The 14,184-nt window shown below is 39.5% G+C and overlaps 1 protein-coding gene across 2 annotated transcripts in view; it reads right to left on the bottom strand.

Moving 5' to 3' along the window:
• Rh7 (Rhodopsin 7) overlaps window positions 1–14,184 on the bottom strand; it is a 274,211-nt gene that overhangs the window by 259,490 nt on the left and 537 nt on the right. The window lies entirely within an intron of this gene.

Raw genomic sequence — 14,184 nt, 5'->3', positions numbered from 1 at the left:
ATAGCTATCAGCATCCACCCCGGAGTCCATTGCAATCAACTCAACAGTAATCTCGTTAAGCCACAAACCAGCCGAAGACGTAATCTACCATCTTTTCATCAATAGCAACATCGGCAACAACAATAACCTCTTCATAAAGTTCTCGTCGATGACAAATTTGAATTTTCTCTTCCTAAACTTTCCACAAAATCTCTCTTATCCGTAGAGCTCTTTCTTCGTGTTCAATCAGTGAGCTCAATCTCGATTCAATCATTCCCCTAGTTGCCCTCCTTTTACCTCTTCTATTTCTGCAGCCATAGCGCAATGCCGGAATGTGAGCAGATTGATCAGCTTCAGCAGTCTTTTGTAACGGGGAAAATAGGAAAATCGGGTACCATGAATTGGCTTACCTGCGTAGAAAACCATCCAACAAAGGGTTAGTTCCACTGGCAGGAGGTGCGGAAATTATATCAGCCTTGAAAGTAGTCGAATTAATTCCAGTTAATGTCACTGTGTTAACGGATGGACAGCTACGAAATTAATTTTCTGCCACTGATCCCTTAAATTAGAATGTCACTTTTGGCAGGATTCACTCTGGTCCGGCTGGTTGTGGCATAATGGGTCCAACTTGGTTGATTGGATAATCTACCCACCTGTTGTGGTTCATGATGAAGTGTTGTCTGACTCAGGGAAACTACTCACCTAAGGTTAGCAAAAGCAAACAACGCACAGGATTGAAAGTGAACGCTGTACGAATTTGTTATGATTTCTTTCCAGAGATGAACCCAGTGCAATGCTTTCCTAACAATTCCACCATTTGAAAACAATCTCCGAACATATCAATTACGTACATACGTTACCTTCTGTTCTTTTACCTCCTAGGTACCTACCAATGAGAGCGAAAAAATACTGCTTTCTGGCTTCAGCTTTCAGATCGATTGGTTGATGAAGCACAGATATTCACTGAACCAAAAGGTGACGGGGACAAATGCTCCAGCGGACACATAAATTGCTTGCCATCTTCAAGTATCGACAGAGAAATGTAAGCTTCTTATTTTCTGAAACGGAATTGTGTTGTATTATTATTGACTCAGTGTGAATCTTTTGAAAAAAAAACCTTCATCTTCAAAGCCATAGGAATTGGTTGGATTCGATGAAGTATCGACTTTTATCAACAGATTTCCACAGAATTCGACAGAAATGACTGTTCAATGCTGCAGGCTGATAATGTTTACGTTGAGGTCTATTATCGAAGTTGAGTCAATCTATATTTTGCGTAATAAATAACGTTTGTATTACATTGCTCATACAAACGCAAAGATTTATCAGTAGTAAGAGTTTTGATGAAATTTTCATCCGATTACACCGCGTCAAGGAGATATAAGAGATACCTTAAAATAGATGAGATATATTTATTTTATTTGTACAGTCTTAATGAAGTTGAAGATGGGGAAAAGCCAGCTGCAAACGTTTGCCAACCTTACGCAGGCCCAAAAACCCCATATGGGGTCATTCCGCGCCAAGTGTCCGAGGAAGATGAAATTGACCTCTTCCTATTTGGACCAAATTTGGAGAAGATGTTTATTTAACTCCAAATTTTAAAAATCCAAATTAGATCACCCTGAACGAGGGGACATTTTCTATTTTTCGTGATGCTCAAGAAAGCTGCACATTCTTTTGTTAATATCACCAGACCGAATGAAGCTGCATATGTTTTGACGTAGGACTGCGTCTGTGATTTCTATATGGGGTTTCACTTTGTGAAAACGGAAAGTGGATCATGTAACAAAATTATAACTTTATTACCAATCGATCAGAAATATTTTCACGCATCTGTTAAATTTAAGACTTTATCTTTTTTCAAAATGTCACTATTGTAAATTGCATGAATGTGCAACTGTTGCTATGATAATTAAAATTATCACCGATTGCCTGCGAAAAGCGATTTCCCTAACACAGATTTCAAAAGTGAATTCAATTCGGTCTCACCAAACGGTGTTTACTCAATCAGCGCGATGTGAGTGTTGCCAGCAAGCAGCGAGCGGAAGTTCACATGAGGATCCCTAGAAGGAGGAAGATGCCGCACCGCTATTGATCGGAATCACTAGCTCTTCGTGAGTCGCTGTGTTTAACACCCTAATAGTTCAGCATTACTCCAACCATCACGACAAAACGGTTCTTTTCAGGACCACAATAAATTTGTAAAAAAGTAGTTTTTGGACATTTGTCAAAGTCATCAATCAGATGTCTGTTTTCATATCAAGATGCAAAAGCTGTTACTCCTAATTCCAGCTCTTTCAAGATATGTTTAAATCGAACATACCAAGTACTTTAAGGCAACATTGGGGGTGCAATTTCAAAAACCAATGTCAGTCGTTGTATGCAAGTGATCTGATTTTGATCCAGAGATGATGGATTTCCAATCGATAGGAATTTTGTCAACGAATCTGTTAAATTAAAACTTTATCATTTTTCAAAATGTCACTATTGAAAACTGCACGAATGTGCAACTGTTGCTATAAAAGTTAAAATTATCACTGATTGCCTGCGAAAAGCGATTTCCCTAACACATATTTCATAGTCTCACCAAACGGTGTTGATTCAATCACCGCGTGGTGAGTGGTGGTGTTCTCCAGTACACAACGAAAGGCTACCTGCAAGCAGCGAGCTGAAGCCCACATGAGCATCCATAGAAGGAGGAAGATGCCGCAGCGCTATTGCTCGGAATCAGTAGCTCTTCGTGAGTCGCTATGGGCCATCTATGCCAAGCGTGTCATACTAAAGTATAGACAGAGATAACTCCGCTCAAATTCTTATTCCTACACAAAACACAAGCTCTTGCTGCAGTTAACAAATAAGATTTATCATATAAGACAACGTAGTCCTATGTCACCATTGTGTACAACCCCATAGGGTTGTCCCTTGTAGCTTTTTCCATGATCTATTTTCCGTCGATCTTGTTTTTCGTGCTAAGTACCAAAACTACCAACACGCTAAGATTACCAATAATTAAAGTTAAAAATTACCTAATTCATAGTAAAAAATAGCCTATTTAAAGTAAAAAGTAACGATATTTATCGGTTAAAAATACCGATAATATTAGGTAATCGTAGCTAAGAGTGAACGCCAGGGAGGCAGATTGGACCCTACCTTTTGACCCATAGACCGATTTCAAACGTTGTCGCAAAGCCATTAATTTCCATATATTTTTATTTGGATGAAAATTTTCAAAAACGTTCCTCATGCCCTAAAATGCCATGTTACAGCTTCAGATCAGCATTTTAAATCGTGCCCTAATTTTGAAAGGTCCTATAGAAAAATGTTCAGCTTTTCATAAAAAAAACTGTTACCAGAAAAATGTTTTTCTAATGGTTTTGGTACCTCCGGCAACGTTGTGCAAACATCTGGATAAATTAAAAAAAATGCACCCTAAAAAATATAAATATTACATAAAATTTAAAAATTCTTTTTTCACACTGTAAGTTTTTTTTTTTGAGTTTTTTTGACGTAAGACTACGTCTTTCGGAAAGGGTGCCAATTCAGAGAAATGTAACAAAAATTGGTCAGACTTTAAATGCCAATAAGTTGGCCAATATTCAATGGATTTTCGTGATTTGTGTGTTGATCGATTCATCAGTGTTATAATATCTGTGTGGTATGTCACATATTCTATGTAATTGTTAAATACTTAAATAGTTAACAATGAAAAAAAGTGGAAGGGTCTGTGCCTAGGGGCACGAACGTAAGCTTGACGTAGGACCGCTAGTGGACGGAATAAATGTGAAGAGCATTTGGTTCTTTAAATTGATCAATTTTCTATTATCTCAACTCTTTCCGTTTTTGAATTGTAGGCGTACCAAACTTGTAATATTTTTTTTCAAAGAGAAAGTTGATTAAGAGAATCAATCAAAATCACTTGCACCCCAGCTTCCAAGTTTGGTTACAAGATTACAAACCTGGAGAGCATGTTGTGAGGTCATTCGGGAATTGTGGTTCTGAATATGGACAAACAAGCACAGATAAATTCTATTCCAACTCTTTACTGATGTAAGCTTGATGGCCCTGAAAAGGGCCGTTTTATTGAAGAAGACATCCATGGCCACTTACGCTTGGCGTGTTTAGTGTAGGTGACAGCATCACGGACCTTATTTTCCAGGAACACCTTCAGCACACCTCGTAGATCAGACCGGAGATACGTTTGACACCACCACGGTGAGCCAGACGACGGATGGTGGTTATCTTGAAGAACTTTGCGATGACGCTTGGCACCTCCTTTACCAGACCTTTTCCTCCTTTGCCACGACCAGTCAATTGTTGCTTGTTAGGTGTGAAGGAGTGGACTAGCTACCACCTTCCTACAGCTGCTATTGCTGTTCACCTCGCCGTCCGCTGTTCACCTCGCCGCCGTCACCTCGCCGTCCGTAAATGCCATACAGCAGCGCTCTTTTATATCTTTTCAGGTTAAAGCAGAATGATGTGCAACCAAATGGTATAAAAGCTACAAAGACTCCTCCCATTATGAGTAGTTTGCTATCAAGTAGCGACACTGGCTCTTTTCCTTTTGCGTACACGGCGAATGAGAACGACCCAAATTTGAGTTTAGTTCACTCATAATCGCCAAAAGTTCAGGAACTCAGCGATGAGTAAATTTGTCTCATGGTTTCTGTGGAAAACCTAAAAAATCTGCCAGAAAATGAGGAAATTGACGAAAATTTTATTCAGTCTCGGAGTAGTACCAACAATAACGCGCCTCTAGTGTTAGGAATCGAAAATCTTTGACAGTGGTTTGTTTACACTTCTATGGAGAACAACTGGTGCAACTTTGATCAAAGTAGTCGATCGCGTTCAGAATTAACGTCAAATGGAACACGAAATAAGAAAAACTATTGTGTACAAACATCTGAAAAATCCGAAGTGGTCCGGTTCCAAGCTGGCTAAAGTGCTGAAGATGCCGAAAACAACAGTTTGTCGAGTGCTCAAAACCTACAAGGAAACACTGAGTGTGGAAAGGAATCAGCGGTCCTACGAAAAAACTGGAACCAGGGATGGTCAGCTGTGCAGCATGGTGTTGGGGTGCGTTAAAGCCAACCCCGGTCTTTCGATCCGAGTTGTGGCCAGAAGGTATAATGTCAATTTTAAAACGGCGCGAAACATCCTTGCCAGGGATGGATACAAGTCGTACAAAGCCAGTAAACATCCTAACCGGCACATGAAGCAGAATTCCGTGGCCAAAAAGCGTGCATAGCTCTTGTACGACCGTGTTTTGACGAAACACAAGGGCTGCGTGTTGATAGATGACGAAACATTCGTGAAACTCGATTTTAAACAGCTTCCCGGTCAAAAGTTTTACATCGCGACTGGACGTGGGGATGTGCCGGGAATATTCAAGCTCGTGTTTGCCGACAAATTCGCGAAGAAGGCCATAATTTGGCAAGCGATTTGCAGTTGTGACCTGAAAACGAATCCATTCGTCACATGCTCGATGATGAAATCCCAAGTTTACATCGAAGAAAGCCTGAAAAAGCGTGTATTGCCGTTCATCCGCAAGCATGGGGGAAAGGTCATCTTTTGCCTCGATTTGGCCAGTTTCCACTACTTCAAGGTGGTTCTGGAGTGGTATGCTGCCAACAAATTCGATTTTGTCCCCATGCTAATGAATCCTCCGAATTACCCGGAATTTCGTCCAATCGAAAAAATACTGGGCAATTTCAAAGCAGCGACTTCGACGAAGCGGCGGGGTAGTCAAGGACATCCAGCAAATGCGGCAAAATGGAATGTCCGTTTCCACTGTGAGGTTCCATCAAGAGCAAGGTTCGAGATTTTGTTCGAACTGGATAAATGTAACCATCTAATGCTGTAATGCTGTAATTACTGTTGAAGTTTAAATAAATGTACTGCCAAGCAACCATTAATGGATTTTTTAAACTTATTGAATCACGAATTACAGGTCTTTTTGTGCGTAACAATTTACTTTTAGTCAGCCTTTAAACTGTATTCTAAGCGAGTTATGACTGGAATTCCATTTCAGATATGAGGAGAACTTCAAGTAAATTCTATGGAATGCTTCCAAGGTAATTCTGAAGACCTTTTGTTTTTTTTTTTAGATTTTCAAAGGACTTCTGAAAATAATTTACATGAGAAGAGCTTTAATTCAAATCTAAAGTGAAAAAAATGCTACATTATTTATGCATCATACTAAACAAATGTGAGAACAATTCTATGTAAACTCTGAGGAGAAAGTCAACGGGAGATTGAAGCATGACTCCACCAGAGAAGAGTAGAAAATTTAATCAAAGCCTATGAATATTGCCTAGGAATTGTGAGAAAAGTTACAGGTGAATTTTGAAGAGAATTTCAAAAGAAATCTGAAGGGAATTCCAAGGAAGTTCTGGCTATAACTTCAAGTGAATGATAAGCAGAAGGTCTGTTAATCAAAGCTTATTTAAGTTATATTTGCTTACGAATTTTTTCGATAAGGCTCATTCAAATTAACTTTGCAGAGCCGAGGATTCTTGCTCACCATATAAAACACCGTAGAACTCTAGTCAAAAGGTACAACACAATAAACACTTCATCTTCCGCTATCCAATCACACACGAATCACTCCAAAATCGACGAAGCATCTGCTGATGGAGAAAAATGAGGAGGACCACACAAAGGCTGCTGCCGAGTAAACAGACGATCGCGTGACACACATCGAAAGTTGCCTGCTTCCGTCGACAGCCGAGTGAGCACACAACTTTAATATTTATTCCAAAGGAATTTTGATGAGATTTCCAAGGAAATTCTTAGGAGCGCCTTTAGGCAAAATTTTGTGGAATATTCCAATGCAATTTCAATTGAGAATTTTGAACTTAAAATTAAAATTTCATGAGAACTCTGAAGCATATTTTGAAGAATTCCTGAGCAGAATTTAAAAAAATAAGGGACGAATTCCATCGATGACTTGACAAAGTTAAACATCAAAAAAATTGCCAGAGCCTTCTGAAAGATCTGAGAGTTTCATGGAGATTCCAAGAATTTACCGGAAATTCTGAAAACATCATGAACATTCAGAACAACATGGAAGAGTTAACATCATTAGGGTAGATTCCGATAGTTTAGGGCAGTTCCATAGATTTTTAGGAAAGTTTCGAGAACTTCAATGGAGATCCAAGAGCTTCATAGCAGATCTATTCAATTAAGAAAAATTGCAAAAACTTCAGTTGAGTTTAAAAATCTGTTGGGATCCCAAAAATATTTTTTAGAACATTAGAATAAATGCAATCACTTCGTGGTTTGTTACTAAGCAACATTTCAACAACATTTTTATTGTCGAAAAATTTCCACTCCAAACATTATTTTTTCCGCTGTTGGCAGCTGTTTTCTCTAAACCACATGTTTTACCTTGCGAGAAAGGGATCTCGGAGACTATTCGATCAGTTTTGCTGATTATTGTGTCCGTGATGTAAAGGTGAATTATCTCAAATCTAACATAGGGTTTATCGGATATTGCAACTTTCCGATTATTTACGCGCATTTGAGTAGTGATTTTTCCAACGAAAAATTTAACTTTTTTTTGAACGCCACCGTTTTGGTAATTTAGCGGTTTTCGAAAAAATCCTAAAGTTTCAACATAAAGAAATCCGGACACGTTTAAAAATACGCATTATTATTCATAGTTCAATGTAACAGCTATGCGTTAGTAGGTGTTATACTTTTTTTTTAGACCATTGTTGCAGTCTTCCTTCTTATCATAGGCCATTGATCGAACTTTTTTTTCGTAAACTGCCTATCATCTTTTGCAAGAGCCCTGTTCTCATTTGTTTTTCTGCCAAATTCTATTTCCGCTTGTAATCCTTCAGGTAAATTGCAGTTCCACCTCTTTTCTTCAGTATGTGCTTCACAAATGACCAATATTCCTCAATTGGCCTTGGTTCCTAAGTATTGGCCGGATTCATCTCCTTGGGAATCACTGTGACGCCATTTTCGCTATACCACTTGGTTTGGTGGAATTTGAATAGTCCGGCCAGAATAGGCAATTCACCACATGCTGCCCCTGAAAAGGCAGTAATCTCTTCCGTAGGCACGTCTCCTGGTAAATTTGCTAGTTCATGGTCCCAGAAGTAACAAAAGTTTCACTTTTCAGCCTACAACTGCAGATTGCTTGCCAGACAAGGAACTGTTTGGGGAATTTCGACCAGGAATTTGATCGAACACTGACAGGAGCGGATAGACGAGAATTTTCGTGCAGGTTCGAATCGCGACGTGCTTGCACCGGTGCAGCCATGATGTAAACTAGAGAGGGTCCAGTATAAGAGAGGAGCGGATTCAAATCAAACTGTCTTGGAAACCTATGGTGGTTTCTAGCAACACTGCCAATGCAATCAAGATAGTCGCTGCTCAATTGGCTCTGGCTTTGACAGTTCGTTTGGCTCAAAACCAGTCAAAACCTCTCTAATGTAAACAAATGAACTTATCCTGGCAACCAATACCTACTCCGATTCTATACACTCTGAGCTTGATTCAGTGAAATTTTGAAAATTCGACTCAAAAAATGCCTTAATGGCAGCGTGTCAGAATTTTTAGGTGTTCAACCTGTATGTTGGATTTATATTTTTTAATGTACACTTATTATTTCTTTTGTCCGATGTTTCAGTGCTGATAACACTTTCCCATAAGTGACAAAATCATCGCATGCATCTGTCTGGTTGCAGGACTGCCAACAGCGGGAAAAGTTAAATTTTGGGCTGAAATTTTTCGAAAATGAAGCTGAAATGTTGCTTAATAACACACTAAAATCCCGAAGTGATTGCATTTATTCTAATGTTCTAAAAAATGACAAAAAAAAATACCCTTTTTTAAAAGATCTCAACAGGTTAAGGGAAGCTACGTAAATTCGGGCAGTTCTGTCAATTCAGGGCAGTTCTGTCAATTCAGGGCAGTTTCATGACTATCAGAAAAAAAAATCGTGGGAGCTTCTTAAAGAACTTCAGGAAGTTTTGCGATCTTCAGGGGAATTCTTAGTACGGGGGAAGGGGAAAGGGGGGTGGCAGTTGTAATAAAATCAGGAAAACATCGAGAATATTCAAGAAGTCAGTATACAGAACATTAGGAAGTTAGAACCAGTAAAACGTCGGAAACTTCACAGACAGAAAGAAAAAACCGCGAAGCTGGAGGAACTTTTAGGAAGTTATTGGAACTTCAGAGATATCCATAGAGCTTCAGAAAAGCCAAGAATAAAGGGTGTCCCACATCAAATTACATCACGGAAAAATTGCTGTAGAAAATTACCCCTAGGGTATTTTTCTTGAAAATTTGGGTAGAAGTAGCTTAGAATGTATTGTTTACACTGTATTTTTATCGCTGTCAGCTTTTCGAAAGTTGGAAAAATAGCGTCACCCGAAAAGCAACGTCGCGAATTGGTTTTGCGCAAGCACCTGGAAAATCCTCAACTCTCTCATCGGGACATCGGAAAACAACTCGGAATCGTGCAGTCAATGGTGAGTCGTGTGATTAAACGTTACTGCGAAACTCTGAGTATCGAACGGAAGGAGAAATGCGGTCATAATGGATGTTCTATAAGTGATCAGGATCACAAGCGTGTCGTGAAAGCGTTTAAGCGGAATCCCAATGCTTCGGTCAGGGATGTAGCCAAAAAGTTAAATCGGTCCAAGTCTTTCGTTCAGAGAGCCAAGGACCGGGAGGGACAGCATACGCACCAAGTGCAGAAGGCTCAAAATCGTGACGAACGGCAACATACGGTGGGAAAGTCACGGGCCCGGAAACTGTACACCCAGATGCTGGCGAAGCCTCATTGTCTCATCATGGATGATGAGACTTACGTCAAGGCGGGCTTCCGGCTCTTCCGAGGCTACTGTTCTTGACCGCCCAGCACAAGTTTGATGTTCCGGAGGCAGTAAGAAAGCAGAAACTTTCAAAGTTTGCCAAGAAATACATGATTTGGCAAGCGTTCTGCTCATGTGGCAAACGGAGTGCGCCAATTGTGACTACCGGGACTGGAGGGTCTACATCAAGGAGTGTCAACAGAAGCGTCTGTTTCCTATGTTGAAGCAACATGAAGTCCCTACGATCTTCCGGCCGGAGCTAGCTTCGTGCCACTATTCAAATGTTGTCCTGGAGTGGTATGAAGCCAACGGGGTCACTTTCGTACCCAAGGACATGAACCTCCCCAACGCACCGGAGCTAAGGCCCATCGAAAAATACTGGGCTATTATGAAGCAGGCACTATGGAAGCACCCCAAGGAGTTCAAACAACAATCAATACGAAATTAGCGATTTTAAATTGGCTCACTACTTGACTAGCCTATTGGTCCCAAGCAAATCGATTAACGTACCCTATTCTAGTCCAAATTCTAGTACTGCACAATGTTTGTTTTGATTCGCTATGAAAGTTTGAAAGATAAAATGAGGGGTTATTAGATTTTCCTATGTTTCGAGGGGTGAATCGATTAGCTTGGGACCGAAGATAGTACCAGAGCTGAGCCAAAAAGTTGAGCTCGTTTCTTCGGGACCTTCTGATCTTACCTCTATGTGTCAAATGTGAGGAAGACATGAAGAAAAAGTGGGTTTCCGTACAGAAGAAGCTGCAGCCAGATGTTGTACAGAACCTAATGAGTGGAGTTAAGCGTAAGGTGCGAGCGTACGGTTATGGTATTGAAGTTGAATGAAATAAGTATGCCAAAAGCTTACTAATGGGTTATATTTAATTGTCTGAAAGTTTGAAAAGGATCGGTATTCTAGGTAATTTTCTAAAGCGTTTATTTCCATGATGCAATTTGATGTGGGACACCCTTTACTTCAGAGAAGTTCAGAAAAATTGTGGATACTTTAGAGAAGTTCTAAAAACCTCAAGGAAGATTCTAGAGATTAAAGGGTGTCCACGATGAAATTGCCACACTATGAAATTGCTCTAACTTTTTAACCGTTGGGTAGAATTTAATGAAAATTTGGGTGGATTTAGTTCATAGTGCATTATTTACATCCTGTAAGTTTTAAAGTCCTGTGATCAAAACTCGCGGAAATGGAGTCGAAAGAACAGCTCGTGCGTGATAAAATCTTGCGCATTCATCACGAGAACAAGGATCTCTCGCATCGTTCCATCGCTAAAACGTTGGGAATCGCGAATTCCACGGTGTCGCGAGTGATTAAGCGGTTCGAGGAACGGTTGACCACCGATCGGAAGGCCAGAAGTGAAGGAAAAAGTATTCCGTACAACACCAAAAATCACAACCGCGTAGTTGGGACCTTCAACCGAAATCCGAACGCCTCCGTTAGGGATGTGGCTAAGAAGCTGCACCTAAGCCGAAGTTTTGTCCAGAAGGCCAAAACTAAGGCTGGGCTTCGAACGTTCAAGGTACAAAAGGCCCCTAATCGCGACGAGAAGCAGAACAAGTCCGCCAAAACCCGTGCCAGGAAGTTGTACCTCAACATGCTGATGAAAGTTGAATGCTGCATCATGGACGACGAAACATATGTGAAGGCCGACTTCAAACAGATCCCCGGCAACCTGTTTTTCACGGCCAAGGATAAGTTCAGCGTTCCGGAGCATGTCCGCACTCAGAAGATGTCCAAATTTGCGAAGAAATTCCTGGTTTGGCAAGCCATCTGCACGTGCGGGAAGCGGAGTGCACCTTTCGTGACCCAGGACACGATGAACTGACAGGTGTACATAAAAGAGTGCCTCCAGAAACACTAGTAGTTCGGAGATCTTAAGGCTGTCACAATAACATCAGGGACGGCCAGACTTTCTGGCAATGTTGTTGGTTGCGATGGATTCAGGGCAGCACCATGAAAGTCGGCATAATTTTGCGAAACTTTATGATATTCAAAGAATTTCAGGGAAGTCTAAAGAAGTCCGGAAAATTTTAGAAAACATTTGGGGAATTTGCGAAGTTTAAAGATATTTAGTACAGTTCCATTTATTTCTGGGCAGTACCAAGCACTTCAGGAGAATTGCAAAAAAATCAGGACGGCTTCGAGAGCCTTAGGGCAGTTCAATTGACTTCAGGGAAATTACAGGAACATTTAAGAAGTTCCAAGAAACTCTGTAAATTTTTGAAAACTTCAGCAATGTTCCAACATCTTTTTAGAGAATCAGGGAACTTTAAAGTAGTTTAAATATTTCAAGCAGTTCCATTATTTTCAGAGATGTTCCAAGTATTAAGAGATCTTCAGAGCAAATCCATTAATTCATTGCAGGAATTTTCACGAAGCTCACTACTTGACTTTAAATGCTTGAAAAATTAAGAAATGTAAGAGAAAATTCGAGGACTTCTTGAAAATTTAGGAAACTTTAGGGTAGATTTGAGATTTTAATAGAAGTTCAATGAGCTTCAAGGAAGTATTGAAAACATTTGTTTCAGGATAGATCAAAGAACTTCAGGGCAGTTCAATTATATTCAGGAAAATTGCGTCAACTTTTAAAAACCTATGAGAAATTCAGGTCTAGAGAACATTATTGACGTTTAGAGATCTTTAGGGTAGGTCCAATCAGGGCTCTAAATTTTTGAAGCTCTAAAATTAACACGAGTTTTGTTTCCTTCATACAACGTGTTCAACGCATAATTTCTACAACGCCCAGCTAGACTGTTAGCAAGAAACGAAAATGAAAAAGAAGCACGAAACGATTTTAGGATTTTCTCGTCGTTGCTTTGCTCATCACTTTCAATGAAAGTAACGTCGATTTTCGAGATCAAACGAAACCTCCTAATAGCTTTATATTCCTTTCACCGACCCTCTATCACCGCTCTTTCAATTTGTTGTATATGCGTTATGTCCCGTTTTCGTTACTTTTCTTTTAGATAAATATGTGGATGGAAGATAAATTAAATATTGTACGGGTCATCATCATTCTTCATATAAATATATTTTAATTTTTTTCTGTGTTGATGAGATTCATGAAAGATGAAACTATCAAAGTCGACTGCTCTTTCACTCGTCCGCTTCACTGAAGCAAGAAAGAAAGACCACTGAAGCGACGGGAGAAAGAATGAAAATTTGTTTCTAGATGCCGACTGAGGTTCAACTTCAACAGAAAAAAAGAAAGCTAGCAGTTTCTTCGTCACATCGATTTTGTTCATTGAAGATGATATTGTGACGCCCTGAATCCAAGTATCCAAATTCTTAACTTTCGGAGAAGTTTAAAGATCTTGAAGAATAAGTAATTTTGTTTTGGCTTTCAGTCTTAACGATAAAGTCTAACGTCAACGTTCGTTGTCCACGTTTCGATCCAGAGGTTGGGAACTTCATCAGGGCTAGTTTTAGTTTAAAATCGTAAAGATGTTTAAGAAGAAGGCTTAAACATTCTAGTGTTTTGATCCACCGTTAAACTGAAAAACCGATATCAGAAAAAAAAAATGTATTATTAAGTTTTATGGCGAGCTGATAGCAGAGAAGTTAACCCGTACCCTATTTTAATTAGAGACATCTTAAAACGCCTTTTGAAATAAACTAAGCGATAGATTTAACATCTGGTGGTGAATAGCAGAACGTCAAAAAGAGTGTTGTGAGCGACATAGGAAGTGGAACACTTTTTCACTTTTCTTGATAAATTTTTCATCTGAGAAGCTCCAAAACTTGATCTACAGTTGAAAAATGTAATTCTGTATCGTTTTTTGCAAGGATCCTGTTGTTGTTCAGGAATATTTTTGTTGTGAATAGTTTAGGAGTGAATCAGTTCAGAACTGCGTAAAATCGTAAAATAAGACAATTACCGATGGAAATTGGCAAGAGGTTCAATGAAAAATGCATTAATTTGCGTTGTGAAAAATCCTTATTCTGATGTAAACAAACGGTTTGGTTAAAGTTTCCTCTCGAACTCGCGTGGCGCACTCTACGTTGGCGGTGCATTAAAAAAGCTTATTGTGCTTAAAGATTCAAATTTACCATCACAGCACTGGCATACCAGCATCGAACCGTCAGTCAAAATATAAAACTTATGTTAAACAATTTAAAAACTGCTTAGCTGAAATTTGCAACAATGACAAAAAAAAACATTGTCATAGTCACGAATGAGTTTGAAATACAGATGTTTTAAATCGGACTTCCAAACTTTAATTCAGTGCTAGTGACACAATAGCACTTCAAATTTGCGACTCCAATAAAGATAAAGATTCGGCTGTATTGAAAATCCAAGCTGGAAGCTGTAGGTTCAATATTCTCAGAACCGGCTGAAGCAGAACATTTTGTCGAAATTGGGCTTCT

The sequence above is a fragment of the Ochlerotatus camptorhynchus genome, unplaced genomic scaffold (assembly GCF_037179485.1).
Source record: "Ochlerotatus camptorhynchus isolate MF236.1 unplaced genomic scaffold, CSIRO-AGI_Acam_v1.1 ptg000391l, whole genome shotgun sequence".
NCBI classification, from domain to species: Eukaryota; Metazoa; Arthropoda; class Insecta; order Diptera; family Culicidae; genus Ochlerotatus; species Ochlerotatus camptorhynchus.
This window is presented reverse-complemented; position numbering and strand designations above follow the sequence as displayed.